The 21,025-nt window shown below is 36.6% G+C and overlaps 1 protein-coding gene and 1 long non-coding RNA gene across 4 annotated transcripts in view; one reads left to right on the top strand and one right to left on the bottom strand.

The window, feature by feature from the left end:
• tead4 (TEA domain transcription factor 4) overlaps positions 1–21,025 on the top strand; it is a 70,831-nt gene that overhangs the window by 12,975 nt on the left and 36,831 nt on the right. The gene's annotated exons all lie outside the window — the stretch shown is intronic.
• LOC146704911 (uncharacterized) lies at positions 9,607–13,807 on the bottom strand. Of its 3 annotated transcripts, XR_014921233.1 has the most exons (7): positions 13,793–13,807; positions 13,362–13,501; positions 12,645–12,672; positions 11,733–12,216; positions 11,450–11,566; positions 11,230–11,333; positions 9,607–11,125 (listed from the first exon to the last, which is right to left on the bottom strand). It is a non-coding gene; the product is annotated as an uncharacterized LOC146704911 (long non-coding RNA). The 3 variants fall into 3 exon arrangements; XR_014921234.1 differs by lacking the exon at positions 13,793–13,807 and having other exon boundaries at positions 11,450–11,596; positions 13,362–13,696; XR_014921232.1 differs by lacking the exon at positions 13,793–13,807 and having other exon boundaries at positions 13,362–13,694.

Raw genomic sequence — 21,025 nt, forward strand, 5'->3', positions numbered from 1 at the left:
TTGATTCCCTGCCGTTGTAGTGTGTTACTGATGGTGACCTTTGTTACTTTGGTCCCAGCTCTCTGCAGGTCATTCACCAGGTCCCCCCGTGTGGTTCTGGGATCTTTGCTCACCGTTCTCATGATCATTTTGACCCCACGGGATGAGATCTTGCGTGGAGCCCCAGATCGAGGGAGATTATCAGTGGTCTTGTATGTCTTCCATTTTCTGATGATTGCTCCCACAGTTGATTTTTTTCACACCAAGCTGCTTGCCTATTGAAGATTCACTCTTCCCAGTCTGGTGCAGGTCTACAATACTTTTCCTGGTGTCCTTCGAAAGCTCTTTGGTCTTGGCCATGGCGGAGTTTGGAGTCTGACTGTTTGAGGCTGTGGACAGGTGTCTTTTATACAGATGATGAGTTCAAACAGGTGCCATTCATACAGGTAACGAGTGGGGGACAGAAAAGCTTCTTACAGAAGACGTTACAGGTCTGTGAGAGCCAGAGATTTTCCTTGTTTGAGGTGACCAAATACTTATTTTCCACCCTGATTTACGAATAAATTCTTTACAAATCCTACCATGTGGATTCATGGATTTTTTTTTCACATTCTGTCTCTCACAGTTGAAGTGTACCTCTGGTGCAAATTACTGACCTCTGTCATCATTTTAAGTGGGGGAACTTGCACAATAGGTGGCTGACTAAATACTTTTTTGCCCCACTGTAGTTGTCTAGTGCAGGTTAAATATGGATACATAGACAAAACAAACTGTTAGCAAAATAACTGTGTGTCTGTTGGCTGAGGACGACATGCTCCGAATTTCAGGTTGAATTCCACTTCGAAGAATGAATGCCATTCTTTGCTAAACAATATGATATTGAGTCTCCAGGCAGGCAAAACAGAAGCAGAGTGTTTGGATCACCTTCTGCATTGTAAATTCCTAAATCGAATAAAAGCTTTTTCACTGCATACTCTGCATATACGCGCCACATTTTTTCCCATAATACCATGTATTGCCCCGGCCCCCGTGCCCATTACTCAACAGACGTATTAGCTTGCTTATTAGGGACGGTGTCACGGAAATTGTGGCGGTTATGTGCTTCAGCAGTAATTCGACATGCATCTGCCAAGGAAAACATTTCCTGCCTTGTGTGGCTCTCAGCAAGCGATGTGCCCCGTGGTCAGAACGAAGGCCCCATGCTGCAATAATGGAAAGAAAGTCCCAAAATGTGCTGACAGCTCTCACTAAAAGAATGTAGCTCTGGAAATATGATTATCTCCCCCCGTTTATTTGTGGCCATATATCTGCCACGCTAATTTATGTGCTGCTTTTGCAAATGTAATTGTTTTCTTTTAATGATGTCTTTTTAATACCTTCCTTTTTTAAATTTAGCAGCATTATCTCTTTTTTATTATCTCTTGCGTCACACAAAGTTTTATGCAGCTGTTTGGTTTTGTCATTCTGGATTTCATAACATCTGTGTAGGGAGCACTTTTCTCACATTTTGACGTGTCTTATTTCCTCTTTGGAAAAAAAAAAAGTCTGTGTTAGTGAAGTGGATAAACTCAACAAAGCTCCCGACAGTAGTGACATATTCTTTCTGTCAGTTCAGAACAAAGAATACCCACACAGTGAATCATGCTCCCACCGCGCTTGGCTTGCGCAACGTGTCAGCCCATTGTCGCTTTTTGTCAGGCGATGCAAACGTGTTTTTGTCTCAAGTCGTGCTCCTAATGAACATAACGGTAAAGGTCAGTGGAAAGCTAACAGCGAGTCCTCACCTAGGTCCAGACTGTGGCAGTAAAGTGAGAGATTCACCAGCAGTGTTGACCCGGTGACCTTTGAGGAAGCTGAAGGCCTGTGTTTTCAAGTGGTTTCCTTCAGTAGCTCTGCCTCAGTTGCCTGCTTGAAGAAGTGAGATCATATATGTAGGTAGAGGTGAAATGAAGACACTGATACAGACATAGTGCCATCGTTTGGAAAAATGAATAATGTGTTTTTTTTATTTACTTAGGGTTTTTTTTGTAGCAGTCCAGATTTTGAATTAGTGACATTATTTGTTTAACCTGAAAATAATTTAGAAATAATAGAAAGTCATTTATTTAATCACCTTAATGAACTGATAATAGTATACTGCCACACAAGTGTTTGTGGATATATTTTTCCTGCAATTACATTGCATATGAATCATTTATGGGAGACACCCAAACCTTAGTGATGATAGGATGATGATAGGATGACATGGAAGGTTCTCATGAGAAATCTGGAGTCTTTACTCCAGGTTTAAGGCTGTCATGGGATTTGATGCTGTCCGGAGACACCCCCCCTTTGCTGACTTCTGGAATCTTACACACTACTCTCTCGCCTTTTTTTCACCAATGACTTCTCTCTCTGTCTCAGAGTGCAACCAGTAAGATATGGTGAGCAGCACCATCCATGCAACAGGGTTGCCTCTGCCACTTTATTTAATCTTTTCAGATCTACAAGGTTGAAAGAAACAAGTAGAAAGATGTGCCTGCAAAATTACACACACACTTCCCTGCGTAAGTCATAGCAACTCTTAAGACACTAGTGGATTTGAAATCTGTTAGATCTTCACGCCTCTGCTCTAGTCTGATCATGGAAGTTACTCTGATATAGGGCTGCCACAAACGATTATTTTGATAGTCGACTAGTCACCGATTATTTTTGCAATTAGTGACTAATCAGATCATCATCCATTGGACGTAAAACGTACAGCTTATTACACCAGCAGTATCTGCTCTTATATAACTATCATTAGCTTACAGCTTTAAGTGTTTAAGGTATGTGCTAACTAAAAATAAAGACAATATGATAGTTTATTAAATTTTAATGAAATTTGCAGATTGTTTCGGTGAAGTTTAATAAACTCCTTGCTATCTAAAATATAACAGGACACTGGAGTATATTCTCGAGCATCTCACACTTCTGATAATCAGCTGTCTGCTTGACGTTTATTCAGTTGTGTAAAACTATAACTTTAATCTCAGCCAAACCGATTTACCCCAGAACTTAAAAAAAAAAGCCAAACAATAACATTTTTAAGTTATCTAAGTGACTTATATATGTTTAACCTGAGTAGCAAAAGACCGTGGGGAGTTTGAAAACGATTTGCGGGGAGTCCGGTGTTCTCACGGCTCTAGTTAGCCTTGCCCCCGGCTAGCTATCGAGCTAGTGGGTAACAGACGTCTCCGAAAACGTCGGAGCGCTTTTGAAAATATGTGGTGTCTTGATAAACTGAGCAGATATTTGAGGTTTACACAGCTACATTCTCGCCTGAAAATATGTTAAACGTTTATTTTGTGACCCAGAAAGAATAATAAGAGTAATATTAAAACTAACTAGAAAGTGCATTTTCTGAAGAAACTGCAGTGTGAATGCTTGAATCTGAATGTATGCACTGAAATGAATTAATTGCTGAATTTTGAGTTAAAAATATTGAATGAGATTAAAAAAAAAAAACTAAAAAAAAACACGAATTTAACCTGAAAACAAAGGTGCTGAACTGCTAAAAGCTGAAGGTTACACAGAAGAAGGAGTTGGAAAAAAACTGAAAATGTTTTAAATGTAAATTAGAAAACCCTAAGAAATGAGAAAAGAACATTTAGAGTCAGAAAACATCTGAATGAATATTAAAAGGTCATATTCTTTGAATCACTGAATGACTAAAATGTGATCCCTCCACTTGGACCCACACAGTTTAAAAAGTTTACATCTCTGAGCTTTGAAAGACAAGATGTTGGAAAAAGAACAACGATGGCGACGTTTTGAGGGTAAAATGATGGCTTTAACACTGTGGACACAGCAGCAGTTGAAAGAGAAGTGTTTAAGATGAATCTTGGCAGAGAGAGAGAGAGAGCTCGTTAAGCAGGCAGGTGTGAGCCTGGTTGCTATAGTGACCGCACCCAAGGGCTCCATACACACGTACACAGACATGCGCCTCACTTTTGCTGCTTAAAATGAACAGAAAAGTCAGGCCGAAACAAATCGTTCCCATATGAAAAGTACAAGTCGTATTGACAAAATTCTTTCACCGTGAGCGACAGCAATGTCTAGTCTACTGAATTCTCAGTTTTCATGCCTGTGGAGTTTATTGTATGGACGTGGTGACAGTGGAAAGACACCATGCTCTTCTGATTTTCAAAAGAACCTTCTGAGCCATTTTAACATTAGAGTCTATGGAAGAGTTGGAGGGAGGAGGCTGTGCATTGGTGACATTTATGAAAGAACCATAACACCTAGGACAATAGTAAACACATTGGATGAAAGAGGACAGCGATGGCTACGTTTTGAGGGTAAAATGGTGGCTGTAGAGCAAACGCTGTGGACACAGCAGCAGTTTTAAAAAAGATTTTAAGATTAATTTTTTTGCTCCTCTCACTCTAGCAGTTGAGCTCTCTCACTCTAGCCCCAACATTCCGTCCCATACACACCCATTATAAACTCTGAAACGGGTGAAAAAACATCATGAAACTTAAACTGGAACTGAAGAAAAAGTATAATAGATATTGAAAAGATAAATACAAGTTGAATAGTTGAATGTCTTGTCTTCGTTTTAAAGTTTGAATGGTGGCTCTATGTCAATGTATGTGGAAGTAGTAAGAGTTTAAAAATGAGTAAGTTGAATGAGGATTTGAAGGGTCTCCCCATTGAAATACATTATAAATTTTTGTTGAATAAAGTTGAATAAAATTAAAAATATAAATGTTAAAAATATGAAAAATAGAAGCAGTGTTGTCCAAAAGAATAGGAATCTAACGGTGTTTGAATGGTTTTTCTAAGTTGAACGGTTTTGAAGGAGTAGGCTTTCAAAAAACGTACGGAATAGATAATAATAATAAAAAAATGGAACTAGAAAGTGCATTTTCTGAAGAAACTGCAGTGTGAATGCTTGAATCTGAATGTATGCACTGAAATGAATTAATTGCTGAATTTTGAGTTAAAAATATTGAATGAGATAAAAAAAAAACAAAAAAAACCCCGAATTTAACCTGAAAACAAAGGTGCTGAACTGCTAAAAGCTGAAGGTTACACAGAAGAAGAAGTTGGAAAAAAACTGAAAATGTTTTAAATGTAAATTAGAAAACCCTAAGAAATGAGAAAAGAACATTTAGAGTCAGAAAACATCTGAATGAATATTAAAAGGTCATATTCTTTGAATCACTGAATGACTAAAATGTGATCCCTCCACTTTGATCCACACAGTTTAAAAAGTTTAAATGCCTGAGCTTTGAAAGATACGGTGTTGGAAAGAGAACAATAATGGCGACGTTTTGAGGGTAAAATGATGGCTGTAACACTGTGGACACAGCAGCAGTTGAAAGAGAAGTGCTTAAGATGAATCTTGGTACAGTGGCAGGCAGAGCTCGTTAAGCAGGCAGGTGTGAGCCTGGTTGCTATAGTGACCGCACCCAATGGCTCCATACACACGTACACAGACATGCGCCTCACTTTTGCTGCTTAAAATGAACAGAAAAGTCAGGCCGAAACAAATCGCTCCCAAATGAAAAGTAAAAGTCGTATTGACAAAATTCTTTCACCGTGAGCGACAGCAATGTCTAGTCTACCTAATTCTCAGTTTTCATGCCTGTGGAGCTTATTATATGGACGTGGTGACAGTGGAAAGACACCATGCTCTTCTGATTTTCAAACGAACCTTCTGAGCCATTTTAACATTAGAGTCTATGGAAGAGTTGGAGGGAGGAGGCTGTGCATTGGTGACATTTATGAAAGAACCATAACACCTAGTACAATAGTAAACACATTGGATGAAAGAGGACAGCGATGGCTACGTTTTGAGGGTAAAATCATACCTGTAGAGCAAACGCTGCGGACACAGCAGCAGTTTTAAAAAAGATTTTAAGATTAATTTTTTTGCTCCTCTCACTCTAGCAGTTGAGCTGCCTCACTCTAGCCCCAACATTCCGTCCCATACACACCCATTATAAACTCTGAAACGGGTGAAAAAACATCATGAAACTTAAACTGGAACTGAAGAAAAAGTATAATAGATATTGAAAAGATAAATACAAGTTGAATAGTTGAATGTCTTGTCTTCGTTTTAAAGTTTGAATGGTGGCTCTATGTCAATGTATGTGGAAGTAGTAAGAGTTTAAAAATGAGTAAGTTGAATGAGGATTTGAAGGGTCTCCCCATTGAAATACATTATAAATTTTTGTTGAATAAAGTTGAATAAAATTAAAAATATAAATGTTAAAAATATGAAAAATAGAAGCAGTGTTGTCCAAAAGAATAGGAATCTAACGGTGTTTGAATGGTTTTTCTAAGTTGAACGGTTTTGAAGGAGTAGGCTTATAAAAAACGTACGGAAAAATAAAATATAATAATAACTAGAAAGTGCATTTTCTGAAGAAACTGCAGTGTGAATGCTTGAATCTGAATGTATGCACTGAAATGAATTAATTACTGAATTTTGAGTTAAAAATATTGAATGAGATAAAAAAAAAAAAAAAAAAAAACCCGAATTTAACCTGAAAACAAAAGTGCTGAACTGCTAAAAGCTGAAGGTTACACAGAAGAAGAAGTTGGAAAAAAGCTGAAAATGTTTTAATTGTAAATTAGAAAACCCTAAGAAATGAGAAAAGAACATTTAGAGTCAGAAAACATCTGAATGAATATTAAAAGGTCATATTCTTTGAATCACTGAATGACTCAAATGTGATCCCTCCACTTTGATCCACACAGTTTAAAAAGTTTAAATGCCTGAGCTTTGAAAGACACGGTGTTGGAAAGAGAACAATAATGGCGACGTTTTGAGGGTAAAATGATGGCTGTAACACTGTGGACACAGCAGCAGTTGAAAGAGAAGTGCTAAAGATGAATCTTGGTACAGTGGCAGGCAGAGCTCGTTAAGCAGGCAGGTGTGAGCCTGGTTGCTATAGTGACTGCACCCAATGGCTCCATACACACGTACACAGACATGCACCTCACTTTTGCTGCTTAAAATGAACAGAAAAGTCAGGCCGAAACAAATCGCTCCCAAATGAAAAGTATAGGTCGTATTGACGAAATTCTTTCACCGTGAGCGACAGCAATGTCTAGTCTACTGAATTCTCAGTTTTCATGCCTGTGGAGCTTATTATATGGACGTGGTGACAGTGGAAAGACACCATGCTCTTCTGATTTTCAAACGAACCTTCTGAGCCATTTTAACATTAGAGTCTATGGAAGAGTTGGAGGGAGGAGGCTGTGCATTGGTGACATTTATGAAAGAACCATAACACCTAGTACAATAGTAAACACATTGGATGAAAGAGGACAGCCATGGCTACGTTTTGAGGGTAAAATCATACCTGTAGAGCAAACGCTGCGGACACAGCAGCAGTTTTAAAAAATATTTTAAGATTAATTTTTTTGCTCCTCTCACTCTAGCAGTTGAGCTGCCTCACTCTAGCCCCAACATTCCGTCCCATACACACCCATTATAAACTCTGAAACGGGTGAAAAAACATCATGAAACTTAAACTGGAACTGAAGAAAAAGTATAATAGATATTGAAAAGATAAATACAAGTTGAATAGTTGAATGTCTTGTCTTCGTTTTAAAGTTTGAATGGTGGCTCTATGTCAATGTATGTGGAAGTAGTAAGAGTTTAAAAATGAGTAAGTTGAATGAGGATTTGAAGGGTCTCCCCATTGAAATACATTATAAATTTTTGTTGAATAAATTTGAATAAAATTAAAAATATAAATGTTAAAAATATGAAATTTAGAAGCAGTGTTGTCCAAAAGAATAGGAATCTAACGGTGTTTGAATGGTTTTTCTAAGTTGAACGGTTTTGAAGGAGTTAGATGCCAAAAAACGTACGGAATATATAATAATAATAATAATAAAGATTCGAATAACAATACTGTGAATGCTTTTCAAGCATTCACACTAATAATAACTAGAAAGTGCATTTTCTGAAGAAACTGCAGTGTGAATGCTTGAATCTGAATGTATGCACTGAAATGAATTAATTGCTGAATTTTGAGTTAAAAATATTGAATGAGATAAAAAAAAACCAAAAAAAACAACGAATTTAACCTGAAAACAAAGGTGCTGAACTGCTAAAAGCTGAAGGTTACACAGAAGAAGGAGTTGGAAAAAAACTGAAAATGTTTTAAATGTAAATTAGAAAACCCTAAGAAATGAGAAAAGAACATTTAGAGTCAGAAAACATCTGAATGAATATTAAAAGGTCATATTCTTTGAATCACTGAATGACTCAAATGTGATCCCTCCACTTTGATCCACACAGTTTAAAAAGTTTAAATGCCTGAGCTTTGAAAGATACGGTGTTGGAAAGAGAACAATAATGGCGACAATTTGAGGGTAAAATGATGGCTGTAACACTGTGGACACAGCAGCAGTTGAAAGAGAAGTGCTTAAGATGAATCTTGGTACAGTGGCAGGCAGAGCTCGTTAAGCAGGCAGGTGTGAGCCTGGTTGCTATAGTGACCGCACCCAATGGCTCCATACACACGCACACAGACATGCACCTCACTTTTGCTGCTTAAAATGAACAGAAAAGTCAGGCCGAAACAAATCGCTCCCAAATGAAAAGTAAAAGTCGTATTGACAAAATTCTTTCACCGTGAGCGACAGCAATGTCTAGTCTACCTAATTCTCAGTTTTCATGCCTGTGGAGCTTATTATATGGACGTGGTGACAGTGTAAAGACACCATGCTCTTCTGATTTTCAAACGAACCTTCTGAGCCATTTTAACATTAGAGTCTATGGAAGAGTTGGAGGGAGGAGGCTGTGCATTGGTGACATTTATGAAAGAACCATAACACCTAGTACAATAGTAAACACATTGGATGAAAGAGGACAGCCATGGCTACGTTTTGAGGGTAAAATCATACCTGTAGAGCAAACGCTGCGGACACAGCAGCAGTTTTAAAAAATATTTTAAGATTAATTTTTTTGCTCCTCTCACTCTAGCAGTTGAGCTGCCTCACTCTAGCCCCAACATTCCGTCCCATACACACCCATTATAAACTCTGAAACGGGTGAAAAAACATCATGAAACTTAAACTGGAACTGAAGAAAAAGTATAATAGATATTGAAAAGATAAATACAAGTTGAATAGTTGAATGTCTTGTCTTCGTTTTAAAGTTTGAATGGTGGCTCTATGTGAACGTATGTTGAAGTAGTAAGAGTTTAAAAATGAGTAAGTTGAATGAGAATTTGAAGGGTCTCCCCATTGAAATACATGGGAAATTTTTGTTGAATAAAGTTGAATAAAATTAAAAATATAAATGTTAAAAATGAGAAAAATACAAGCAATCATGTCCAAAATAATAGGAATCTAATGGTGTTTGAATGGTTTTTCTAAGTTGAACGGTTTTGAAGGAGTAGGCTTTCAAAAAACGTACGGAATAGATAAAATATAATAACTAGAAAGTGCATTTTCTGAAGAAACTGCAGTGTGAATGCTTGAATCTGAATGTATGCACTGAAATGAATTAATTGCTGAATATTAAGCTAAAAATGTTGAATTAGCTGGAAAATAAAGAATTTTTAACCTGAAAACAAAAGTGCTGAACTTTTGAAAGCTTATGTTCACACAGAAGAAGTTGGAAAATAACTGAAAATGTTTTAAATTTTAATTAGAAAAAGATGAGTAATGACAAAAAGAAAATGTAGTCAGCAAACCTCTGAATGAATAACAAAAGTTCATATTCTTCTAATCACTTAAAGAGTGGAATTATGTTTTATAAATCTCTAATTCATAAAAAAAATAATAAAAATAAATGTAAAAACAAATTTGTTAAATTGAACTGAAAAGATGAACAAACATTCTGGAGAAAATACAAACTTTCATATACAGCATAATGTTTTTCAGACATATACACATATGTATATCATGTTTAATAGTACCGGTATTATATACATCAATTTGTTTTGTATGTCATAGAAAATAACATAAAAATCTTAAGTCATATTTTACAGCTTCTTTCTGAAAAGGACTAGTAGAATAAATAAAAATAACTAAATTAAATAAGTAAATAAAAATAATAAGCAACATATGAAATACATGAAAATTCCACTTTTAAAACCACAATCCTGAACCTTTAAACTGTGTTGGTTTCTTAGAACATGGCTGAACAACTGTTTCTATTGGTCTACTTAATCTACTGATCTGTCTACACATCTCTTTATTACTCATTCTTTTTTATGTTTTAATGTAAACAGAGTCCACACAGTGGTAAAAGAGAACTGTATAGACTTTTGAGTAAACTCAAATGAAAGCGTAAGGTGGTGACACAGTTTAACACATGCAAATAATCAAATAAAAACATTAGTCCTTTTTGTGAACATGGATAAATAAGTATCAATAGTTTACAGCATTGTTCAGCCATGCCGCTAAATGCTTTTTTACACAGTGTTTTAACCTGGGCTCAGACACAAAGTCCCAAATTTAGTTAGTCCCTGACTTTGAGTTGTGCTTATGACTAATTATTATACACAAGGCTTTATCTATCTGAACTCTAAGGACACAAATATGAAAAAACCTATACTTACCAGCTGATACCCCACACTACACACTAGGTGTGCCATGTGACCTGAAACTTTGGTACAAACTCATCATAATCATTCTGTTAACACTGTTTTTTAACACTGTTTGTGTTGCTGTTCAGCAGTTTAAAATGTTTTAGATTGGATTACATGGAATGAATTTGAATTTTCTTGGGGGGTTTTGTGTGTGTTTTGTTCTTAGCAGATTTTTTCTTCCATACTGTTGAATTCCAGTTACCACATTTCTGGTCATATGACATCCCGAGTGCCCACTTAAAAAAATCCCTACAGTTAATTCAACATTAAAACAAAATAAAAATATGTTAAATAAATAAAGGTTTGCTCTGTGATGAAATACTAAATAAGCATACATTGTACAGAGCACTAACAATGAAAACAATCCTTTAGCCTGTTGATCAGAGAGAGGCCGTCATTATGTCCATTTAAAACCTGTAATCACAGAGCACAATGTTACTGTGAAACTATGAAGTCCCATATGATCCTCATAATGTCCAGTGACTTCAGAGTGGATCCTCCCTGTCATCCGGCCAGAGTTTGATGTGTGGCAAGCAGCACAGAAGCAGGATAGCTGAGAACTTTAAAAGAAGAGCAGAAAACAGCAACATATGTAGTTGTAAATGTAAATATCAGTGATACTTGTCTTGTCAAAGGGAATAAAATAATGAAAATGTTAACTTACACACTCATTTAGGGAGGATCTTGACACTGCACAGAGGAGGCACAGTCAGTCTGACAATGATGGTGATCTCCAGGGATGTTTTCCTGCAGCAACATTCCTGCCAACTGGCCGTATGATCCAGAGTAGTTGGTTTGTAGTGAACAGAAAGGTGTATATGTTAGGTAGTGTGCACTCAGAGCTGGTCCTAAGAAACAAACACATCCTGTAATAAACTGAATACCTGTAGTAGTGCTGCTGCAAATATAAAGCCCTTCTATCATAAGTGGTTTCAAAGAAGGTGTTTTGGAGGCTCAGTCACAGAAACTGTGCAGTCTGTTCAGTCCTGAGTGTCTCAGCTCTGAAGGGGATGGATCACAGAGGGAAACACCTGAGTACAGACATTACAATACACTCTAACACTCCTAAGGTCAAGTGAAAACACAATTTAAACAGTTTACAAAGAATGAACACATGTTTTCATGGAAATTATGTCATTAACCCTTTTTGTTGTGAGTAAATCTCACCGACTGCTTGTGGGACAAGCTAGAAGGAGGACTTATCACAGAATGTCTCCTGTGCTCCAGATGTGAAGTCTCACGCTCTGATCGTACGGTGATGAAGATGGTGATGATGAAGCCTCTCTGTTCTGTGGCATTACAGTTTCTGGCTGCTATGTGCCTCACACTGTTGGATCTTACATGTGAAGATTGGAGAAGACACAGGAGGACTGTGTCGCTTGGCGTTTTTCAGCAGCAAGCCAAGAGTGAAAAACAGGTAGAGAGAAAATTTAGCAGAGAGAACAGACAGAGCAGGAGAGACACGGCTTTAAATCAAACCGCAAAAGGATTGTTGGTTTGGCAAAATTTCTCACAAACCACAGAGTGAAATACAGATGGAAAGAAGGCAGAGACAATAGGTGGAGCAGGACAGAGGATAGAGGGGTTGGGGGGTTGGGATGTGAGAGAGAAGACTGGAGATCTGGTCCTTGTTCTTCTTCTTCTACACACTCTGAACAAAAAACAAGAAAAAAAAATAATTTTATTAAAATTATATCACATGGTAATTGTATGAACTAAATGTGACTACTGCAAAAGGACAAAACAAATATTCAAGCTAAACTGTTGTCGGCTGCCATGTGCAAAAAGTTGCATAATTGGGCACTTTTTAAAAGAATAAATATTTAATTAAATTCAGCAATAATATTTTTAAATACAAATATGATTGAGTGAATCATTAATTAATCACATGTAGTGTGACTACAAAAATGTACGAAAAAAATATTTTAGCCCAATTGTTAAGCTGCACTTATGTGTATTTATTATAAAATTGTGTTTAAAAGGTCTAGCACAAAGTTTGAACCCATCACTTTACAGCTTATATTAGTCATATTATTTTTTTATTTTGGTCTACTTCTCTTACAGTATGTGCACACCTACCAGGCAAAGCACAGTGTCAGTCAGGTTCCTGAAAGAAACGAGAAATAATACGTTAGTTGTCTGTACAGTGTTATCAGACTAACAGAAATACAAAGCCCACACGACATGATACACTGAACTTCTAGTCAGCAGGGTAATTATAGAGTAATATAGCACACCAACTGATACAGCAGTCATTTTACAATTCAAACTAGTTAACTGAAGTATTGCCACTTATGTAAGGCTACTGTTAGACTGTTACTAGCCTTAGCATTGCTGCTAGCGCTAGCATTCCGGCTAGCATTAGCACTTCAGTTAGTGTTAGCAATGCAGCTAGTGTTAGCATTGCAGCTAGCGTTAGCATTGCAGCTAGCGTTAGCATTGCAGCTAGCGCTAGCACTCTTACTGTTAAAACTGAGCCACAATGGCAATAATAAAGCTAATTTCTTACTTTTGTCTCACTGACCGGCAAGAAATATCACAGGAATATTATTTTTGTCAGTTAACAACTGCTAAGGCTAGTGTTAGCACTATAGCTAGCGTTAGCATTGAAGCTAGCGTTAGCACTGCTGCTAACAGCAAAATGTAATAAACGTATATAAATGATAGCGAAGGTTATTCTTTTTTCTTTGAATTGTTTTTAACTCTGTTGGACTTGATATGTGAGTTTAAATGTCAAACATGTATTTTTTCCATCATAAAAATAAAACACTGCAGTACTGAGTGTACTGTACTTACCACAGCAGAGAGCAAAGCGGAATGACGACAGTTGGTCCAGTGATAGGTTAAAAACAGATGAGGCGTTCAGGTGGTGCTTGGAAATTTGACCATCAGTTTGAACAGCAATAATGAGCATATACATGTCTGTGTGTTGGTCTCTGTGTGTGACAGACATAGAGAGATAGAGGGAAAAAATACACTATACTAGTGTACAAATTGGTCCTTTTTGCCCAAGTATAAGCGAATGAGTGACATACAGAAAAACAGGGCAACTGGCATTAAATGAGCAAATAAAAAGTATTAAATCTTGAACTGTTTTGTGGGTTTTATTTTAAGACTACTTTGAGTGTATTCGTGGGGAGATAAACTATACAGACTATAAACAAAGACATTAAATGAGATTAGATTAGTTAAACGTTAGTTAAAAGGTGGGAAAATTAACTACAGACCGATAGATGCTGAGAGCTTTAATTATCCAGTCAGAAAGGATGATTTTGAAGTCATCAACTGACTCCAACTGCCCAGATCTGAAAAACCTTTGTGCCAATCACAATGCTCTACTTAGTTGGCATATACTAATTAATCTGTGGCAAAACCCTGTCAAATCTGTCTTATTGTACTATTGAAAAAGTTAATCTTACTACAATCTAACATTTTAACCTTGGCAGAGTGAGAGAGAGCTCGTTAAGCAGGCAGGTGTGAGCCTGGTTGCTATAGTGACTGCACCCAATGGCTCCATACACACGACACAGACATGCACCTCACTTTTGCTGCTTAAAATGAACAGAAAAGTCAGGCCGAAACAAATTGTTCCCATATGAAAAGTACAAGTCGTATTGACAAAATTCTTTCACCGTGAGCGACAGCAGCTTCTAGTCTACTGAATTCTCAGTTTTCATGCCTGTGGAGTTTATTATATGGACGTGGTGACAGTGGAAAGACACCATGCTCTTCTGATTTTCAAACGAACCTTCTGAGCCATTTTAACATTAGAGTCTATGGAAGAGTTGGAGGGAGGAGGCTGTGCATTGGTGACATTTATGAAAGAACCATAACACCTAGTACAATAGTAAACACATTGAATGAAAGAGGACAGCCATGGCTACGTTTTGAGGGTAAAATCATACCTGTAGAGCAAACGCTGCGGACACAGCAGCAGTTTTAAAAAAGATTTTAAGATTAATTTTTTTGCTCCTCTCACTCTAGCAGTTGAGCTGCCTCACTCTAGCCCCAACATTCCGTCCCATACACACCCATTATAAACTCTGAAACGGGTGAAAAAACATCATGAAACTTAAACTGGAACTGAAGAAAAAGTATAATAGATATTGAAAAGATAAATACAAGTTCAATAGTTGAATGTCTTGTCTTCGTTTTAAAGTTTGAATGGTGGCTCTATGTGAACGTATGTTGAAGTAGTAAGAGTTTAAAAATGAGTAAGTTGAATGAGAATTTGAAGGGTCTCCCCATTGAAATACATGGGAAATTTTTGTTGAATAAAGTTGAATAAAATTAAAAATATAAATGTTAAAAATGAGAAAAATAGAAGCAGTCATGTCCAAAATAATAGGAATCTAATGGTGTTTGAATGGTTTTTCTAAGTTGAACGGTTTTGAAGGAGTAGGCTTTCAAAAAACGTACGGAATAAGAAAATATAATAATAAAGATTAGAAGAACAATACTGTGAATGCTTTTCAAGCATTCACACTAACTAGAAAGTGCATTTTCTGAAGAAACTGCAGTGTGAATGCTTGAATCTGAATGTATGCACTGAAATGAATTAATTGCTGAATTTTGAGTTAAAAATATTGAATGAGATTTTTAAAAAAAACAAAAAAAAAAAAACGAATTTAACCTGAAAACAAAGGTGCTGAACTGCTAAAAGCTGAAGGTTACACAGAAGAAGGAGTTGGAAAAAAACTGAAAATGTTTTAAATGTAAATTAGAAAACCCTAAGAAATGAGAAAAGAACATTTAGAGTCAGAAAACATCTGAATGAATATTAAAAGGTCATATTCTTTGAATCACTGAATGACTCAAATGTGATCCCTCCACTTTGATCCACACAGTTTAAAAAGTTTAAATGCCTGAGCTTTGAAAGATACGGTGTTGGAAAGAGAACAATAATGGCGACAATTTGAGGGTAAAATGATGGCTGTAACACTGTGGACACAGCAGCAGTTGAAAGAGAAGTGCTTAAGATGAATCTTGGTACAGTGGCAGGCAGAGCTCGTTAAGCAGGCAGGTGTGAGCCTGGTTGCTATAGTGACCGCACCCAATGGCTCCATACACACGTACACAGACATGCGCCTCACTTTTGCTGCTTAAAATGAACAGAAAAGTCAGGCCGAAACAAATCGTTCCCAAATGAAAAGTAAAAGTCGTATTGACGAAATTCTTTCACCGTGAGCGACAGCAATGTCTAGTCTACCTAATTCTCAGTTTTCATGCCTGTGGAGCTTATTATATGGACGTGGTGACAGTGTAAAGACACCATGCTCTTCTGATTTTCAAACGAACCTTCTGAGCCATTTTAACATTAGAGTCTATGGAAGAGTTGGAGGGAGGAGGCTGTGCATTGGTGACATTTATGAAAGAACCATAACACCTAGGATAATAGTAAACACATTGGATGAAAGAGGACAGCCATGGCTACGTTTTGAGGGTAAAATCATACCTGTAGAGCAAACGCTGCGGACACAGCAGCAGTTTTAAAAAAGATTTTAAGATTAATTTTTTCGCTCCTCTCACTCTAGCAGTTGAGCTGTCTCACTCTAGCCCCAACATTCCGTCCCATACACACCCATTATAAACTCTGAAACGGCTGAAAAAACATCATGAAACTTAAACTGGAACTGAAGAAAAAGTATAATAGATATTGAAAAGATAAATACAAGTTGAATAGTTGAATGTCTTGTCTTCGTTTTAAAGTTTGAATGGTGGCTCTATGTCAATGTATGTGGAAGTAGTAAGAGTTTAAAAATGAGTAAGTTGAATGAGAATTTGAAGGGTCTCCCCATTGAAATACATGGGAAATTTTTGTTGAATAAAGTTGAATAAAATTAAAAATATAAATGTTAAAAATGAGAAAAATAGAAGCAGTCATGTCCAAAAGAATAGGAATCTAACGGTGTTTGAATGGTTTTTCTAAGTTGAACGGTTTTGAAGGAGTTAGATGCCAAAAAACGTACGGAATATATAATAATAAAGATTCGAATAACAATACTGTGAATGCTTTTCAAGCATTCACACTAATTAGAAGAACAATACTGTGAATGCTTTTCAAGCATTCACACTAACTAGAAAGTGCATTTTCTGAAGAAACTGCAGTGTGAATGCTTGAATCTGAATGTATGGACTGAAATGAATTAATTGCTGAATTTTGAGTTAAAAATTTTGAATGAGATAAAAAAAAAACAACAACCTGAATTTAACCTGAAAACAAAAGTGCTGAACTGCTAAAAGCTGAAGGTTACACAGAAGAAGAAGTTGGAAAAAAGCTGAAAATGTTTTAATTGTAAATTAGAAAAACCTAAGAAATGAGAAAAGAACATTTAGAGTCAGAAAACATCTGAAAGAATATTAAAAGGTCATATTCTTTGAATCACTGAATGACTAAAATGTGATCCCTCCACTTGGATCCACACAGTTTAAAAAGTTTACATCTCTGAGCTTTGAAAGACAAGATGTTGGAAATAGAACAACGATGGCGACGTTTTGAGGGTAAAATGATGGCTGTAACACTGTGGAGACAGCAGCAGTTGAAAGAGAAGTGTTTCAGATGAATCTTGGCAGAGTGAGAGAGAGAGCTCGTTAAGCAGGCAGGTGTGAGCCTGGTTGCTATAGTGACCGCACCCAATGGCTCCATACACACGGACACAGACATGCACCTCACTTTTGCTGCTTAAAATGAACAGAAAAGTCAGGCCGAAACAAATCGTTCCCATATGAAAAGTACAAGTCGTATTGACAAAATTCTTTCACCGTGAGCGACAGCAATGTCTAGTCTACTGAATTCTCAGTTTTCATGCCTGTGGAGTTTATTATATGGACGTGGTGACAGTGGAAAGACACCATGCTCTTCTGATTTTCAAAAGAACCTTCTGAGCCATTTTAACATTAGAGTCTATGGAAGAGTTGGAGGGAGGAGGCTGTGCATTGGTGACATTTATGAAAGAACCATAACACCTAGGACAATAGTAAACACATTGGATGAAAGAGGACAGCGATGGCTACATTTTGAGGGTAAAATGGTGGCTGTAGAGCAAACGCTGTGGACACAGCAGCAGTTTTAAAAAATATTTTAAGATTAATTTTTTTGCTCCTCTCACTCTAGCAGTTGAGCTCTCTCACTCTAGCCCCAACATTCCGTCCCATACACACCCATTATAAACTCTGAAACGGGTGAAAAAACATCATGAAACTTAAACTGGAACTGAAGAAAAAGTATAATAGATATTGAAAAGATAAATACAAGTTGAATAGTTGAATGTCTTGTCTTCGTTTTAAAGTTTGAATGGTGGCTCTATGTCAATGTATGTGGAAGTAGTAAGAGTTTAAAAATGAGTAAGTTGAATGAGGATTTGAAGGGTCTCCCCATTGAAATACATTATAAATTTTTGTTGAATAAAGTTGAATAAAATTAAAAATATAAATGTTAAAAATATGAAAAATAGAAGCAGTGTTGTCCAAAAGAATAGGAATCTAACGGTGTTTGAATGGTTTTTCTAAGTTGAACGGTTTTGAAGGAGTAGGCTTTCAAAAAACGTACGGAATAGATAATAATAATAAAATAGAATAATAATAAAGATTAGAAGAACAATACTGTGAATGCTTTTCAAGCATTCACACTAATAAAGATTAGAAGAACAATACTGTGAATGCTTTTCAAGCATTCACACTAACTAGAAAGTGCATTTTCTGAAGAAACTGCAGTGTGAATGCTTGAATCTGAATGTATGCATTGAAATGAAATAATTACTGAATTTAAGTTAAAAATTTTGAATGAGATAAAAAAAAAAACCCGAATTTAACCTGAAAACAAAAGTGCTGAACTGCTAAAAGCTGAAGGTTACACAGAAGAAGAAGTTGGAAAAAAGCTGAAAATGTTTTAATTGTAAATTAGAAAAACCTAAGAAATGAGAAAAGAACATTTAGAGTCAGAAAACATCTGAAAGAATATTAAAAGGTCATATTCTTTGAATCACTGAATGACTAAAATGTGATCCCTCCACTTGGACCCACACAGTTTAAAAAGTTTACATCTCTGAGCTTTGAAAGACAAGATGTTGGAAAAAGAACAACGATGGCGACGTTTTGAGGGTAAAATGATGGCTTTAACACTGTGGACACAGCAGCAGTTGAAAGAGAAGTGCTTAAGATGAATCTTGGTACAGTGGCAGGCAGAGCTCGTTAAGCAGGCAGGTGTGAGCCTGGTTGCTATAGTGACCGCACCCAATGGCTCCATACACACGCACACAGACATGCACCTCACTTTTGCTGCTTAAAATGAACAGAAAAGTCAGGCCGAAACAAATCGCTCCCAAATGAAAAGTAAAAGTCGTATTGACAAAATTCTTTCACCGTGAGCGACAGCAATGTCTAGTCTACCTAATTCTCAGTTTTCATGCCTGTGGAGCTTATTATATGGACGTGGTGACAGTGTAAAAACACCATGCTCTTCTGATTTTCAAACGAACCTTCTGAGCCATTTTAACATTAGAGTCTATGGAAGAGTTGGAGGGAGGAGGCTGTGCATTGGTGACATTTATGAAAGAACCATAACACCTAGGACAATAGTAAACACATTGGATGAAAGAGGACAGCCATGGCTACGTTTTGAGGGTAAAATCATACCTGTAGAGCAAACGCTGCGGACACAGCAGCAGTTTTAAAAAAGATTTTAAGATTAATTTTTTTGCTCCTCTCACTCTAGCAGTTGAGCTGCCTCACTCTAGCCCCAACATTCCGTCCCATACACACCCATTATAAACTCTGAAACGGGTGAAAAAACATCATGAAACTTAAACTGGAACTGAAGAAAAAGTATAATAGATATTGAAAAGATAAATACAAGTTGAATAGTTGAATGTCTTGTCTTCGTTTTAAAGTTTGAATGGTGGCTCTATGTCAATGTATGTGGAAGTAGTAAGAGTTTAAAAATGAGTAAGTTGAATGAGGATTTGAAGGGTCTCCCCATTGAAATACATTATAAATTTTTGTTGAATAAAGTTGAATAAAATTAAAAATATAAATGTTAAAAATATGAAAAATAGAAGCAGTGTTGTCCAAAAGAATAGGAATCTAACGGTGTTTGAATGGTTTTTCTAAGTTGAACGGTTTTGAAGGAGTAGGATTACAAAAAACGTACGGAATACAGAATAAAATATAACTAGAAAGTGCATTTTCTGAAGAAACTGCAGTGTGAATGCTTGAATCTGAATGTATGCATTGAAATGAAATAATTACTGAATTTAACTTAAAAATTTTGAATGAGATTTAAAAAAAACCCCGAATTTAACCTGAAAACAAAAGTGCTGAACTGCTAAAAGCTGAAGGTTACACAGAAGAAGAAGTTGGAAAAAAGCTGAAAATGTTTTAATTGTAAATTAGAAAAACCTAAGAAATGAGAAAAGAACATTTAGTCAGAAAACATCTGAAAGAATATTAAAAGGTCATATTCTTTGAATCACTGAATGACTAAAATGTGATCCCTCCACTTGGATCCACACAGTTTAAAAAGTTTAAATGTCTGAGCTTTGAAAGACAAGATGTTGGAAAGAGAACAACGATGGCGACGTTTTGAGGGTAAAATGATGGCTTTAACACTGTGGACACAGCAGCAGTTGAAAGAGAAGTGTTTAAGATGAATCTTGGCAGAGTGGCAGGCAGAGCTCGTTAAGCAGGCAGGTGTGAGCCTGGTTGCTATAGTGACCGCACCCAATGGCTCCATACACACGTACACAGACATGCGCCTCACTTTTGCTGCTTAAAATGAACAGAAAAGTCAGGCCGAAACAAATCGTTCCCAAATGAAAAGTAAAAGTCGTATTGACGAAATTCTTTCACCGTGAGCGACAGCAATGTCTAGTCTACCTAATTCTCAGTTTTCATGCCTGTGGAGCTTATTATATGGACGTGGTGACAGTGTAAAGACACCATGCTCTTCTGATTTTCAAACGAACCTTCTGAGCAAGTTTAACATTAGAGTCTATGGAAGAGTTGGAGGGAGGAGGCTGTGCATTGGTGACATTTATGAAAGAACCATAACACCTAGTACAATAGTAAACACATTGGATGAAAGAGGACAGCCATGGCTACGTTTTGAGGGTAAAATCATACCTGTAGAGCAAACGCTGCGGACACAGCAGCAGTTTTAAAAAAGATTTTAAGATTAATTTTTTTTGCTCCTCTCACTCTAGCAGTTGAGCTGCCTCACTCTAGCCCCAACATTCCGTCCCATACACACCCATTATAAACTCTGAAACGGGTGAAAAAACATCATGAAACTTAAACTGGAACTGAAGAAAAAGTATAATAGATATTGAAAAGATAAATGCAAGTTGAATAGTTGAATGTCTTGTCTTCGTTTTAAAGTTTGAATGGTGGCTCTATGTCAATGTATGTGGAAGTAGTAAGAGTTTAAAAATGAGTAAGTTGAATGAGGATTTGAAGGGTCTCCC

Source organism: Copadichromis virginalis, linkage group LG7 (assembly GCF_057382275.1).
Source record: "Copadichromis virginalis isolate Kocher_CV1m ecotype Utaka linkage group LG7, C_Virginalis_male_GT1.1, whole genome shotgun sequence".
NCBI classification, from domain to species: Eukaryota; Metazoa; Chordata; class Actinopteri; order Cichliformes; family Cichlidae; genus Copadichromis; species Copadichromis virginalis.